We start from the raw sequence: 15,897 nt of genomic DNA on the forward strand, positions 1-15,897 counted from the left end.
AGCCCTTTTCCAATGTGATGAATAAACTAAATGTAAATGTGTTGCTTATTATTAAAACAAATCCATTTAATAGATGTTGGGTTGTCATTTGTTTGCACTGGAAGTAAGAGGAATATAAAGTAAAATAATATGTAATGCATTTGCTTGATTTAATCATATATTTTAACAGTATTTAAAATATACGTTCATTGATTTTTTTATTTTCTATTTTTCCCATTTTCTCCTTAATGGACATGGCCAATTACCCAACCCGCTCATTAGGACTCCTATCACTAGTAATGTTCCGATACATCAGCTCACAGACGCCTTCACCCTTTAGAGGGTTTGATGAGGGTAAAGAGCGCCATCTACCCACCCAGATAGAGCAAGGCCAATTGTGCTCTCTCAGGGCTCCTGTAGCTGATTGCAAGCTGCATGACCGGGATTTAAACCAGTGATCTCCTGATCATACTGACAGTGACTTGGAGCCCCATACATTCATTGATAAAAAAAATATAATACTGCATCATATATTGCTGCATGCAGTTATGTAAGTTATTGTAGGTGTGGTCTGATTAGATACTATTAGATATCCACACACAGCACACACATTTGGCTCACTTGTTATGTTTCATAGCTGCAACTGGAATATGAAAGCTGACCTGATTGATAATAGGATTTTTTATGTGTTTTATGTGCCTGTTTTGCTCACTGCAGTTGTACAGAGTGGTTATTGGAGCTACTGTAGCCTTTCTGTTGGCTCAAACTAGTCTAGTCCTTGTAGTTGATCTGTTGATTTAAGGAGGCTTCTCTGTCTGCAGACTGGATGTTTTTCTTTATAGCATCATTCTGGGTCTAAAAATGTCTAGAGGCTATTGTTTAAAAAAAAAACAGGAGATCAGCGGTTACAAAAATCCTCAAACCATCCTGTCTGGCACCAACAATCATATATATACACAGGGTTTGGACAAGGAAACTAAAACACCTGTTAATTTAGTGTGGGAGGTTTCATGGCTAAATAGGAGCAGCCTGGTGGCCAATCTTCATTAATTGCACATTACACCAGTAAGAGCAGAGTGTGAAGGTTCAATTAGCAGGGTAAGAGCACAGCTTTGCTCGAAATATTGCAATGCACACAACATTATGAGTGACATACCAGAGTTCAAAAGAGGACAAATTGTTGGTGCACGTCTTGCTGGCGCATCTGTGACTAAGACAGCAAGAGCCACGGTATCCAGGGTAATGTCAGCATACCACCAAGAAGGACCAACAAGAACCACATCCAACAGGATTAACTGTGGACGCAAGAGGAAGCTTTCTGAAAGGGATGTTCGGGTGCTAACCCGGATTGTATCCAGAAAACATAAAACCACGGCTGATCAAATCACGGCAGAATCCAATGTGCACCTCAACTCTACTGTTTCCACCAGAACTGTCCGTCGGGACAATAAAGTATTGTGGTCTAAAACCAGGTGTTTCAGTTTTATTGTTCAACCCCTGTATATATAAAAGTCATTGATGATCTATCAGTCTGGAAAAGGATACAAAGTTTTCTATTATTCACAAATGGAGAAAAAATGGAACACTGGTTAACCTTCCCAGTAGTGGCCGGCCAAACGAAATAATTCCAAAGGGAATAGCTGAGGGGTACTTGGGTTCTGTAGCAGGACAATGATCCAAAACACACAAACAAGTGTGCTTTGAGCAATTAAAACAAAAATGAAGGTTTTGGAATGGTTTAGTCAAAAACTGATTGAGACCCTGTGGCATGATATTCAAAAGGCTGCTCATGCTTGAAAACCCTCCAATGTGGCTGAATTAAAACAATTCTGCAAAGAAGAGCAGAACAAAATTCCTCCACAGAGATGAGAAAGACTCAATTCCAGTTATCAGTAAATCTTGATTGCAGTTTTTGATGCCAAGGGCAGCACAACCACAAGCACAAGTTATTAGGTTTAGGGGCAAACACTTTTTCACACAGGGCTACATTGGTTTGGATAGAAATATGTAGGGGGCAAATATTTTTCACACCACTGTACATATATATAGTTACTTCACTCTGCTTGGATGGAAGCCTATCTGGTGGTGTGACACTGCGGTCTCTACTGTGCATCTATCAGTGTAGTAAAGCACCAAGCAGAGCACTGAAGAGATGGGACTGTTGCTAAGGTAACTGAGGCTGACGCATTGGTATTCTGTGCAGGTTCTGCGCGCTGCAGAAGCTCGTGCAGCAGTACGACCGCAGGTCAGCTGACCGCGCCACCTCCACCGCTCCACGTGCTAAAGTGGCTGAGTCTCCAGGGAAGCCGTACGGCTAGAGGCGAGCCGAGGAGAGGAAACTCTCGCTTTACACCACAAGCATTTAACCACAGTAAAGACCCGCAGTTAAGACCTACAGCGGAGACGCAGGTGAATTTGTAGACAAACCCCTGAACACGTTGTCCTAGAGCTCTCTGAATGTGTCACTGCTCTTTTTCTGGGGGGGTGGGGGGTGGAGATAGAAGTCATCTGCAATTTAGTGCTGCATCTGACTTTTCTCTACACATCCAAGAGTGGTTCTTTTTTGTCATCCCTCCTAAAAAAAAAAAGAAAACTTTTCTTCCCTCCTATTATTTCTACTATTATTTCTAATTTTATCCTATTTTCTCCCCAGTTTGGAAGGCCAATTAGTCTACCCACTCTCCCTAAGACTCCCCTAAGAGGGTAAAAAAAGGGCTACTCAGCCACTATTTTTCAACTACCGTAGCAGCACTGGGTAGCATCACTGTGCAATCAGAGGAAAGCACAACAACACAGCCAACAGACTCCTGTGCTGACCAACCTATACTAGAAATGATGTGGAGAGAAAGAGAGAAAGCTCCATATACCCATCCAGAGAGAGCATGGCCTATCTATATAATTGTGCTATCTCAGACTCCGGCTGCTGATGGCAAGCAGCATGACCCAACAGGATTTTAAACCAGCAGATCTTCAGATCACAGTGGCAGTGCCTTTGTCCACTGGACCACTCGTCTTAAACTGCTTTTTTCTTTTATTACTGTAGCTCCTGTTGCGTTAATAAAATTGCAAAAAAAAAAGAACAATTTTACCATAATTAAATTTTTTATGTGATTTTTCAAAACTAGAGAAAAATATAACACATTTTGCAAACACTGCAAAAACAATACAAGTTCAACCTGTGCAGAAAACAAAAGAACAAATCCAGATTTTTAAGGAATAATTTGACAGTAAGTTTGTGAGACCAAGACTCTGAACGAACTAACATCAAAACATCAAAAATATTATTTTCGAATGACATTTTGCCGTGGTCATACATGTCCCATGCATGTTAAAGATGCTTTAAATGTTATTGTAACTGTCAGAGATGCATGTTTTATTGAAATGTTTATTTGGTAACACTTTATAATAAGGGTACAAGTCATGACATTAATTAAGGGATTCATTAAGGATGAATTCATCAGTAAGTAAGGATGAATTAAGCAGGAACAAACATATTAATAACTGCAAGGTTAAATTCCTCACCATTAACTAATGTGTGTATGAATGAATGAATATGAGGGTAATGAAGGCTTTGTACACTATATGAATATACCAGTAATTAATATGTTAATTAAGCATGTGGTTTCCATTTGACATCCCACATTCCCTTCCTCATATAATTCTGTAAAACATCTGCCTTCTTAATGCACATGGTTTGTTTTTTTAGTTCTATCCTTTCATATTTTATATAATGATAACATTTAAAATCGTACATACAAAAATACCCTTATATTTTTGGGTATACAACACAGACACCTGCATGTCCATCCTGCCATCTTTTCCAGAATGCTGGCACTTCTATTACTACTGTACATACATACCTGTAGATTACTTACTGCTATTTCCAAGAATATTATTTAGCAGGAGAGTTTAATACTCTTTATTGTTTTATTGTTATGTCATATTTATTTGTAAAAGCAACAAGACATCTGAGGTTGTTACATTCGTAAAAGGGAAAATAGCTTGTTTTTATATGTGAGTGTATTATGTTATTTTCCCCAGTGTATTTGTAATAATTAATAAGTTATATAAACATGACTGAAAGTGACTGTAAATGCATTATATGTTAAGCATTTATTACTGATACTTCATGAGTAATATATCATGTTTGTGGACCCTAAAGTAAAGTCATGAACAATTCCCTCTTTATTACTGATGAAATACTGCCAAATATATATATGAGTTTCTGTAGCATTCCCATTAGAATAACGGCGTGAGTCTTTACTGATGATTCAGTGACAATTTATTGCTGACAATCTTGAAGACAACTTAAATAAACAACAACAACAAAAAAGTAAAACCAGAGTAAGAGCTTGTGCCTCAACAAACAACAATAAAAAATAAACTAATAAAAAACAACATAAGAGCTCCTGCCTCAACAATCAGGGGCTAAACTGAGAGCTGAGCTCAGTGGCTGCTGCTTCCTGTTCCTGCTTTACCCAGTAACTCCGTGGGCCTTCAAATTAAAAGTCCCGTTTTTACAAACTAAATAACATGCCTTAAGGTTCATAGAAAATGCAATGCAACTCAGAAACAATACATTTTAATGAGAATAAACCTATTTATTAACTCAATAAATGTTATTAATACACCTTTAGGGTTATTCACAGTTTATCAGCACAGAGCTTTAAAAACTCAGTTATTTATCATTTAATTTACGATTTTCTCCCCAATTTAGAAGGCCATGCTATTACCCAACCCACTCAGTAGAACTACTCCATTACGAGTTTTTAGAGCTCAGTACTAATTCGTATAAAATGTGTACATACAAAATTTGAGTTAGCTATGGGACATTTAATTTAAAAAATGTGTAATATTTGTAAGATAACGTTTTTTTTTTTTTTTGCCTTTTTTGTACTATCATTCACCATAATTCAAGTACTTCAGTATGTTGGTAAAAAATACACTGTGAATAACCCTGAAGGTTAACCCTAATCTAATTTGAATTTAAAAATAAGGATATCCTCATTAAAGTGTATTGTTTCTGAGTTACTATGTAACTATAAATTCTGTAATAAACTATATATATATATATATATATATATATATATATATATATATATATATATATATATATATATATATATAAATTATAAGGTAATGTTTTGTTTCTTTGCCCTTTTTTCATCATTCACCATAAGTGAAGTACTTCACTATGCTGGTAAAAAAAAACCTGTTAATAACCCTAAAGGTGTATTAAAAACATATACTGAATTTATAAATAGGTTCCTTAAATAGAACCTTAAGGCATGTTATGTAGTTTGTAAAAATGGGACTTTTAATTTGAAGGCCCACGGAGGTAAAGCAGGAACAGGAAGCAGCAGCCACTGAGCTCAGCTCTCAGTTTAGCCCCTGATTGTTGAGGCAGGAGCTCTTATGTTGTTTTTTATTAGTTTATTTTTTATTGTTGTTTGTTGAGGCACAAGCTCTTACTCTGGTTTTACTTTTTTGTTGTTGTTGTTTATTTAAGTTGTCTTCAAGATTGTCAGCAATAAATTGTCACTGAATCATCAGTAAAGACTCACGCCGTTATTCTAATGGGAATGCTACAGAAACTCATATATATATTTGGCAGTATTTCATCAGTAATAAAGAGGGAATTGTTCATGACTTTACTTTAGGGTCCACAAACATGATATATTACTCATGAAGTATCAGTAATAAATGCTTAACATATAATGCATTTACAGTCACTTTCAGTCATGTTTATATAACTTATTAATTATTACAAATACACTGGGGAAAATAACATAATACACTCACATATAAAAACAAGCTATTTTCCCTTTTACGAATGTAACAGCCTCAGATGTCTTGTTGCTTTTACAAATAAATATGACATAACAATAAAACAATAAAGAGTATTAAACTCTCCTGCTAAATAATATTCTTGGAAATAGCAGTAAGTAATCTACAGGTATGTATGTACAGTAGTAATAGAAGTGCCAGCATTCTGGAAAAGATGGCAGGATGGACATGCAGGTGTCTGTGTTGTATACCCAAAAATATAAGGGTATTTTTGTATGTACGATTTTAAATGTTATCATTATATAAAATATGAAAGGATAGAACTAAAAAAACAAACCATGTGCATTAAGAAGGCAGATGTTTTACAGAATTATATATCTATATATATATATATATATATATATATATATATATATATATATATATATATATATATATATATATGAGGAAGGGAATGTGGGATGTCAAATGGAAACCACATGCTTAATTAGCATATTAATTACTGGTATATTCATATAGTGTACAAAGCCTTCATTACCCTCATATTCATTCATTCATACACACATTAGTTAATGGTGAGGAATTTAACCTTGCAGTTATTAATATGTTTGTTCCTGCTTAATTCATCCTTACTTACTGGTGAGTTCATCCTTAATGAATCCCTTAATGTCCCATCCTTAATGTCATGACTTGTACCCTTATTATAAAGTGTTACCGTTTATTTTTATTTATTGTTATAAATTTCAGTGCATACAGTTATTATAAAGCGCTAAAAACAAATGAGAAACGGTTCAAAAGCAAAGTAAAATATGTTTAACATTTGTTTCATATTTGTGTATTAATGTATATTTACATGCATTTTTGGGGACATAGAGATTAATTTTGTATCGTTTGAGTTATACATGGTACTGTTGCGCTTGCTAATTGTTTAAGAGAAACTAGCAACAGACATTAGCTTAATAGACATGGACAATGAGTAAAATGCATGTCTTGAACAAAGGTTATGTTTTGTTGTGGTTTTCATGGTGCCTGAAGAAGAAAGAGAGATAGCTAAAAATAAATATTTTAAACTCATTAGTATTCCATTAGACAGGTCAAAGCCACAGAAGAATAATTTAGTTTCCAATTTCTAAGAACCTTTAACTTGATTAGAAGGTTCTTTACCTATTTAAAAGTTCCTCACACTGTTTTACAAACATTACAAAAGTGATTCCTGTAGCATCATTAAAACAACTTCTTAAAGACTGTAAAGACTGTAAAGGCTTGTTTACATCATTTTTATGTTTGTATGTGTCTATTTCAAACACTATCTACATCACTGCTCACAAGCTTTTATATGCAACATAAGAAGAAAACATATAAAAATGAAAAGGAAACAAATCAAATCAAATAAGTAATTCCTGGTCTCTCTGGACTTCCATAATAAGGCCCTCATTGTACATTATATAGGTTTTTAAAACTGCCAAAAAAGTAGAGTGTATGAGTTGAGAGTTGAGTGAAACTACATCAGAGTGTAAGGGATACAAGCCTAACGCAGATAATGCACAATTAAGGTGTATTCCACAAACTGTAATTCTATGTATCACACCTGTAATCTATATGGTGGATTATTAAAGCACTGTTCCAGTTCTGTGTGTCACTCAATTCCAGGGCTATCTGATTTCCGCACTTTTCCAATCCTGGCAAGAGTCCTGAACCCACATAGTGCTGACTCTGCTTTAAGACACACGTATTGCCTTGTAGCCTTTGAATTGGCTGATAAGTTGAAAGAGAGCATGAGCCTTGTAGACCTAGACCTTATCATTGATTGGGGAAGCGAGTCTCACTTGAATTTGTAAACCACTGTTTTTTAGCACGTTAAAGTGTTCATATTTAAAAAAAAAAAAAATCAAATATAATTTTCTTGTATTTTTTTTGTTTGTTTGTTTTTTTCTTTTACACACATGCATTTCTGGACAAGCTAAAAGACACAGAATTGTCACTGACACTAAAATTAGATAAATATTACATGACAATAACTTGAGTTACACAGTATTATGCAGTTTGCACTTTACAAAAAATACAAAGTGCAGATGCAGCATGCAGAGCTCATAGCACCAAGGATACAGACACTGTTTGCAATATTCAATATTACAGTCAGCGGAGCAACAACATGCATGTGAAGCTGTTATTTAGGGCAAAATGCAAGCTAACATTGCTTTAAGTATTAAAGGATCAGTAGTAATATTTGTCACAGTCCCACATTTGGTTGGCTGCCCTGAAATTTCTGTGCATAATGGATTTGGTGAAGTTCTCTCTGTCTCTCTCTGTCTCTCTCTGTCTCTGTCTCTCTCTTTCAGTCAGGTGAGATGTTGCTGAATTTGGCACGGCCAGATTATCATTTTGGCAGCACTGGATCAAAATCAAATCTCTCTCTGAAGTGCTTTATTGGCATTAGGCTTCAGCAGTAAAATTGCCAGGGAATAAATTATATCAGTAATAAATAATAGGCTGAAAAATGCATTAGTAATAACAGCAATAGTATAAGTGATTATCAGGAACATCTTGTCCATCTCAAATCCCACCCCTTCATACGGGGGCGCTGTTTGGCAAAACAATGAATCTGAAGCCTGCTGTCATTCATTAGGTGTCCGCTGTTCAGATGGCCTGAATGGGAGCATTATTGGTCAGGTGGTGCTTTAGTTTTAGCCCCCTGTAGTTGCCTCTGCTTGACCATATTAGAGGCGGAGTGAACTCAGGAGCTCCACGCTCCTCTCTGATCCATCCAGCAGATTACGTTTGTCATGCTGAGAGGATTTCTGGACCAAAATGGATTACACCACTTGACATTTATGTTTTTTTCCCTACTATTTCTTTTTAGTTGCTCTCTTTCTCTCTCTCTCTCTCTCTCTCTCTCTCTCTCTATCTATCTCTCTCCATCCTAAAACTGCTTAACTGATTTGATGGGGGAAAAGGGAAGAGAAAGAGATGGAAAACAGTTTATTACCGAGAGATCAGATTTTTGGGCCTCTCTGCTTCAAAGATTGGTTCGCTGGTGTCACGAATGGATTGACAGCGTGATGGGAGTTAGAAAACAGCCCCAGTCTGTATCATATGCGTAGAGCAGACTCCAAAAAGTGTCTGCTATAGATGTTTCTGCGTTTCTGCATTTTATTCTGCAGTTTTTCTATTTTTTTCTACACTTCATGCCAAGAGTAAATCACTGTATTTGGCAGTTTAAGGTGTTTTCACTTCCTGAAAGTCTGTGCAATAGTCTGAACCACACTGTAAACCCAGAAGTAGTTTGAACTCAAATAAATTAAGTCTGTTTTACATAAAATTGGAGATTTCTAAACAATACTCAACTATTTTGAGTTAGTTGAACATTTGTGGGCACATATACATTCAAACTAAGATCTTTGAGTTGAATCAACTTATAAATACTGAGTTTAGTCTGTTGCCATTAACAGCTTATATTCCATTGGCTTCTGTCACAATCTGTTGTGGGTGTGTCCAACAGTTTCTGACAGACACTCACCATCAGTGTGTAGTGATTCCCCCTGGCCTACCTTAGGTAAACTTGTAGATCATATATTATGATTAAATGCTTGGTCTCTGTGTTGTAGCTGTAAGAACGAGCATCATTTACTGAGCTGCAGTAACTCTGTGTTCTCGCTGTGCTCTCAGTACTTTTAATTTTTTACTGTTTTCTTTCATCTACTTTTCTGTGAGTATTTAAAAAATAGTTGAATGAAACCAGAAAGAAGACTAAATACAAGTTCAGGAAAATATTAATTTAAAATATATATCTATATGTATTTGTTAAGTTCAATGTACTTACAATTATTTTACATGAACTTAAAATTTATTAGGTAATCGGTTTAGTCAACTTATCGGGGTTTACAGTGCAAGGTTCATGTTTTTATTACTGTGTATAAACTTGGTCTGAATAATTTCACACTGCAGTTCACTGAGCGAACTAATAAACTTTAGTAATGAACTTTAGTACTACATCCTGTCTTCATCAGCTACCCTTAATCGCCTGAGAACAAGGCTACGGCACTTTGGTATGGTAATACAGAAGTGAAGTCTCACAGACAGTGCCAACTGTAATTGTGGGGACCCGTCACAAACAGTGGAACATCTGATGATCAGAATGGCACTCATGGTTTAATAGACCTGGATAATGAAACACTGGGCTGGCTTGCAGCAACAGAACTGAGGGTCTAAGGACATACGGACATACATAACATTGAAATTTTTAGTTTTTTGTTTTTCAGGGGGTGGTTGCAAATATGTGATATGTATTTTCATATTATATGTTGATTACACTAATTAAGGCAAGCAGAAGTAGTTTCATACTGAAAAAATACCGTTAACTGTTTTTCCTAGATCTTTAAACTTTAAAATGAGTCAATTTGACCCATAACATAACAGGAGTGTAAAGAAGTCTGTGGAGTCCCTCAAATGCCGCAAATCATCAGAACTTTTGTGATGGCACAAGGAAGACCTCCTCAATATTAACCAGTGGTATATATAATATTAATGGTGAAAATATTATGGCTAATTGGTGCACATCTGAGCTTCAGGTTGATACAGTTTAAAAACAGCAGTTAACTGTGTGTTGTTGTCAGGAATTCCCAGGCAGGGTGACGAGGAAAGCGGACACAAGTGCAGGTAGGGTGAAATCAATAAATAATAATTTAATAAATAAATAACAAGTAACAAAGAAACAAGAAACAAGTAAACACTTAAATACGGAACAGGGAGATATATACAAGGAACAAGGGAGTGAACCAAATAAATGAAACTAGATAAACAAATAACCAATAACCAAAACAAACCAGTAAGACTAGAGAACATAAACTAAGCAAAACAAGAAGTACTAATGATAAACAAACAGGGAGTAAATAAACAAAGAAACAAACGAGGTAAGAACACAAAGAAACTAGAAACTACCAAGAATAACCAAGAAGATAAACAAAACTAAACAGGGCAGGGATATATATTTACAAGGGAAAACAAACAAGAAGCTAATACTAGACAGGGAAAAACTAGGCTGGACAATAATAAATAAACTAAGCAGAAAGGAACTAAGCACTAAGCAGGGAACTGGGGAAACGAGGAAGAAACAAGAAACTAGAAAACTAAACAAGAAATAAACACGGAGCAAGAACTAGGGCTATGAAACGCAGAGAAACACAGAGAGACAAAACAACAGGGGAAGGTGCAAAGACTATTTTCTAATAGAATATTAGAAACAGGTGGATTTGTCCCCCCCCAAAAATGATATCGTTTCGCTCAGATCAGCTGTATTATTAATGAGGAGACAGACCGGACCAATCACGGAGCCGGTTCAGGTATTAAGTCCCGCCTCTCAGTAGAAACAGCCAATCAGCTTGCTGTTTTTGCGGCACGCGGAGGAGAGGCAGTTTGCTGTTGGGCAGCCCCTCCCCCTCGCTGTGAGATTTAGCAGCGAGATCGGGACACGCAGCCGCTTCAGCTGATTTTAAAACAGAGATGGATATACAGAGATTTTTCTAAAAGAAAGGTAACAATAGGTTAACCACGTAAACTGTGATGATATGTTTCTGATAGCTGGTTAACAATAACGTCTCTGAATCAGCACACAGTTTAAACCCACTGTGATTAATAAACTGCAGCTGAGTCAGGGTTAAAGAAAAAAAATAAACTATATATGTAATGTTCAACTTGACCTGTACCTGATCAGCTAATCACTGTTTCATTTTCAATTAATTTAGTATTACAGGACTTACTGTGAGCTATAATGAATGAAAATTCATTGAGCTAACTAGTTAACTAGAAGCCAGATGTAGTGGATGGCCAGAATTTAGTACAGTACTTTATGATTGTAGTTTAGAGCAGTTTCTTAACCCTGATCACTGCCCCAAAATTGTGTTTTCCACCTGACCCAGCTGATCAGCTAATAAATTTACTGAGTTTACCTGTTAAAATCCTTTAGCCCCTATATGGAGCCTAAATTAATCATTATGTATATCCAGCAGTGTATTAGACACATCATACCATCACTTACTTTATTAAATGCCTTTAAACAGAGGAAACTGTAGAATATGCAGAACAGTGTTAATATTCAGTAGAATATTTAAGAACAGTGTTGAGAAACACTGCTGTAACCTGACTTCTGTTCATTTGTAGTTCACAGTAAGACCACATGTCCTGATGTTTATAAAAATCTCTATAAAACATAAAGTTAAATTTTTTTACATAAAAGAACACCATCTTAAGAAGAGCTCTCAGTATAAAAAAATAAAAGCGCGGGAGAAAATGTAAATATACAACAGAATTGACATGACATAATAATAATAATAATAATAATAATAATAATAAAAAACAAATCTGTTATGTTATTTTAAATATTAGGTGATAACTGATTATGTTGGTCGTATGTATGTAATTCAGACATTGCATGCATAATTTTTTCTAACAACAGTAACTGTAACGTGGAGTAACATGTTTAGGTTGTTAAATCACCTTATAATAATAATTGACTTTTAATTAAAAGTAATTTCCGCAAATGTTGTTCTAGGAAACTATAGAGTGGGATTGGGTTCATATTGGCAAATGTGTCCCCCCCAATATCAAGCCCGCTCCTACGCCCTTGGGCTAACCGGTAAGCCTGACTGTTATCAATGTGGCTAACCTACTCCACTAAAGTAAGCCTAGCTGTTATCACTGTGGATAACCTGCTTGCAGTAAGATATTTCTGAGCAGCAAATTGAGCAAATCTGAAATTTTCTGAATTTGGTTAGTCGCCATCTTGTTTGCACAATGCTGTGTTTGCAGTCACTGTCTTGTCTCTTGGGAAGAAGAAAACAAAATGTAAGGAAAGGCCAAAGTTTGCACAGGGCAGAATTAACATGCAAGCATGGATTAAGTGGCTATAAAAGCAAAGAGCAGGGAACAACACCCACAGAGGGTGTGTGACTTCATTCTCTGTTTAGGGTGACTACTGCATTACATATTTGCTTTTATTAATAATGTTTGTACTGTCAGATATAAAACCTTAAAATACATTTTGATTTTTTTTTGTTTGTGGTGCAGTACTGCAACATGGCTGGTGTAAAATTCCACATACAGTTTTGCCAATATTTAATTCTTTTTGTGTGTATTTTTGTAATGCCACTGCCATAGTAAAGGATGTGGAACAGCCACAAGCACCTCTGATCAACTACATTAGAGTGCAAAAGTGGAAACGTATGTAAATTAAATTACTGTCAGCTCTCTTCTCTGGTCATTTAAAGGTATTTTATTTAAGGTCTTAGTGCCTGTGACAGACCCAGCCTGGCCACCGCCGCAGTAACTAATGATTCTCCTGCACTGCGATGGTTGCAGATGATGGATGCAGCTTGCCTTTATAAAGACGCATGGCTTCTCTTTCCTCGCCTGGACTCACTCCCTCTCGCTCACAGTGACTGTGGAAGAATCGAGATATCTGCGTGTGTGTGTGTGTGTGTGTGTGTTTCCTTGTGCCTGTTGACCAGCATCTACTACTAGAGTCAAAATATCTGCTAACACTATCATGAGATACATCACTGCATTATAAGATTATCAGTGATGTAAAAGTAAAGATGTTAAAAAAGGGATCACCCTTAACACCACTAACCATGTTTAACAGTTACTGGCATCACCTATATCACTACAGTGTGAAACAGGATATACAGCTCTGTAAAAAAATAAGAGACCACTTAATGATGATGTTTTTTCTTGATTTTACCAAATTGTAAACCTCTGGAATATAATCAAGAGGAAGATGGATGATCACAGGCCATCAAACAAAGCTGAACTGCTTGAATTTTTGCAACAGGAGTAAAGGAATAAAGTTATCCAAAAGCAGTGTGTAAGACTGGTGGAGGAGAACATGCCAAGATGCATGAAAACTGTGATTAAAAGCCACGGTTATTCCACCAAATATTGATTTCTCAACTCTTTCTGAGGTCTGAAAGCTCTGCATCTTTTTTGTTATTTCAGCCATTTCTCATTTTCTGCAAAAAAGTACACTAAATGACAAGAATTGTTTATAGAATAAAACAACAATGTACATTTTACTCAACATATACCTTACACACTATACATTAAACATTATCTGTACTTTCTACTTATTACATTCTAAAAATAGCCTTGTTACTCCTATTTTATTTTAGCTTATTTTTTCAGCATCTCATCATAAAAAAAAACTATCCAGAAAAGTCTCTCCATGTGGATAGAGTGAATTTGTGAATTTTTCTTTTAGACAAACGTGTTTTGCAGATGGGAGTAGTGCACTATAGGCCCTTCTGGCCTAAGCTTTTGTCCTTAATGGCATTTTCCCCTTACATTGCTTTTACTTTTATGCTTTATGTAGTTTTAAAACCAGTACTTTAACTTTTTTACTTGAGTAAAAAGCTTGAGTTGATACCTAAACTTCTACAGAAGTATTTTAAAACCTTTTATTTATACTTTTACCTGAGAAATGAATATAAATACTTTTCGCACCTTTGCAGTTCAGTGACCTCAAACTGGACAATGGTTAGCAGAAAACTGCCTGCAATTGTGAGGACATAGTAACGGCACTATTGGTGGCAAAATAATTTGATGCATGTAGAGGGATCCAATGAGAGACCGCACTTGAATGGCAATTTTCTACTTCAGTGAATTCAATTCCTTCAGATTGAGACTCGAAAAAAACTAAACTGGAGCTAAACAGAAGCAGACTGTCAGATCCAAAAAAAAAAAAAAAAATTCTCAACACCTGGCAACCGTAATCCTCATGCTGACCTTGAGTAAAACTGACCAGTGGAATTCTTACCAGTACCGGTTCTCAGTATCAGAATGTAGTCAGTAACTCTGAATGCCGGTTACTAAAAACGGCACAAGATGATCCTTGGAGATGCTTCACTGCATGCTTGCATGTTTGTTTAGACTTTTTTTTATTTGTGCATCTATGTAAAAGCATGTTTGTGTGTGTGTGTGTGTGTGTGTGTGTGGTTGTGTAATCTGAATTGTGCCCAGAGATATATTTCTCAGCAGCAGCGGCGGTGGTAAATAGCCTCGGCGGTGGCAGGATGTTGTATGAATGGTGATGAAAAAGCTTAGTGCTGAATAATGGATGTCTGCTGGGAGCTGTTTGGGCTGGAGAGAGAGAGAGAGAGAGAGAGAGGGGGACCCTCTTCTGTTCTCACTGGCATCTCATACCCTGCCTAGTGCCTACACACACAAATACACACATACTCTTTTATGTGATGAAGTTGAAAAGATTTCCCACATTATAATGAGAGCTATTAGTTTGTTAGTAATGAGTGTTTAAATTAGTTTTTCCATGATTGTATGCAGTATTCATGTAACACATAACTGCAGTAGCCAAACTGGAGTCCACCAGACCCCAGCAGTGTAATATACAGTACATACTGTATATCATATATATACAGTTCTGGAGAAAAATAAGAGAACACATCATAAAAATTATGAGTTAATGTTACCAAACTGAAGACCTCTGGAATATAATCAAGAGGAAGATGGAGGATCTCAAGCTATCAAACCAAGCTGAACTGCTTGAATTTTTGCACCAGGAGTGGCATAAAGTTATCCAAAAGCAGTGTGTAAGACTAGTGAAGGAGAACTTGCCAAGATACATATAAAAAACTGTGGGTTGTACCACTAAATATTGATTTCTGAACTCTTAAAACTTTATGAATATGAACTTGTTTTCTTTGCATTATTTGAGGTCTGAAAGCTCTGCATCTTTTTTATTATTTCTCATTTTCTGCAAATAAAAGCTTTAAAGTACAATATTTTTATTTAGAATTTGGGATAAATGTTGTCTGTAGTTTATAGAATAAAACAACAATGTTCATTTTACTCAAACATATACCTAAATATATTTAACATGGGCTTAATAGCACTAGCATGTCACTGTAGAAAACTGTATATTTCAAACACACTCAAGCAGTCAAAAGTTTGGACACTCCTTATTTTTAGTGTTTTTTCATGATTTTAAAATGTTCTGCATTATAAATTAATACTAATCTCATCCAAACTATGAAACTATTGAGTTTCATTATTTAGATTCTTTACAGTAGCCACCTCCTGCTTACATGACCACCTCTTGTTTGTGTCTCCTAATGAGTTTCAGAG

Source organism: Astyanax mexicanus, chromosome 12, assembly GCF_023375975.1.
Source record: "Astyanax mexicanus isolate ESR-SI-001 chromosome 12, AstMex3_surface, whole genome shotgun sequence".
In the NCBI taxonomy this organism is placed as follows: Eukaryota; Metazoa; Chordata; class Actinopteri; order Characiformes; family Acestrorhamphidae; genus Astyanax; species Astyanax mexicanus.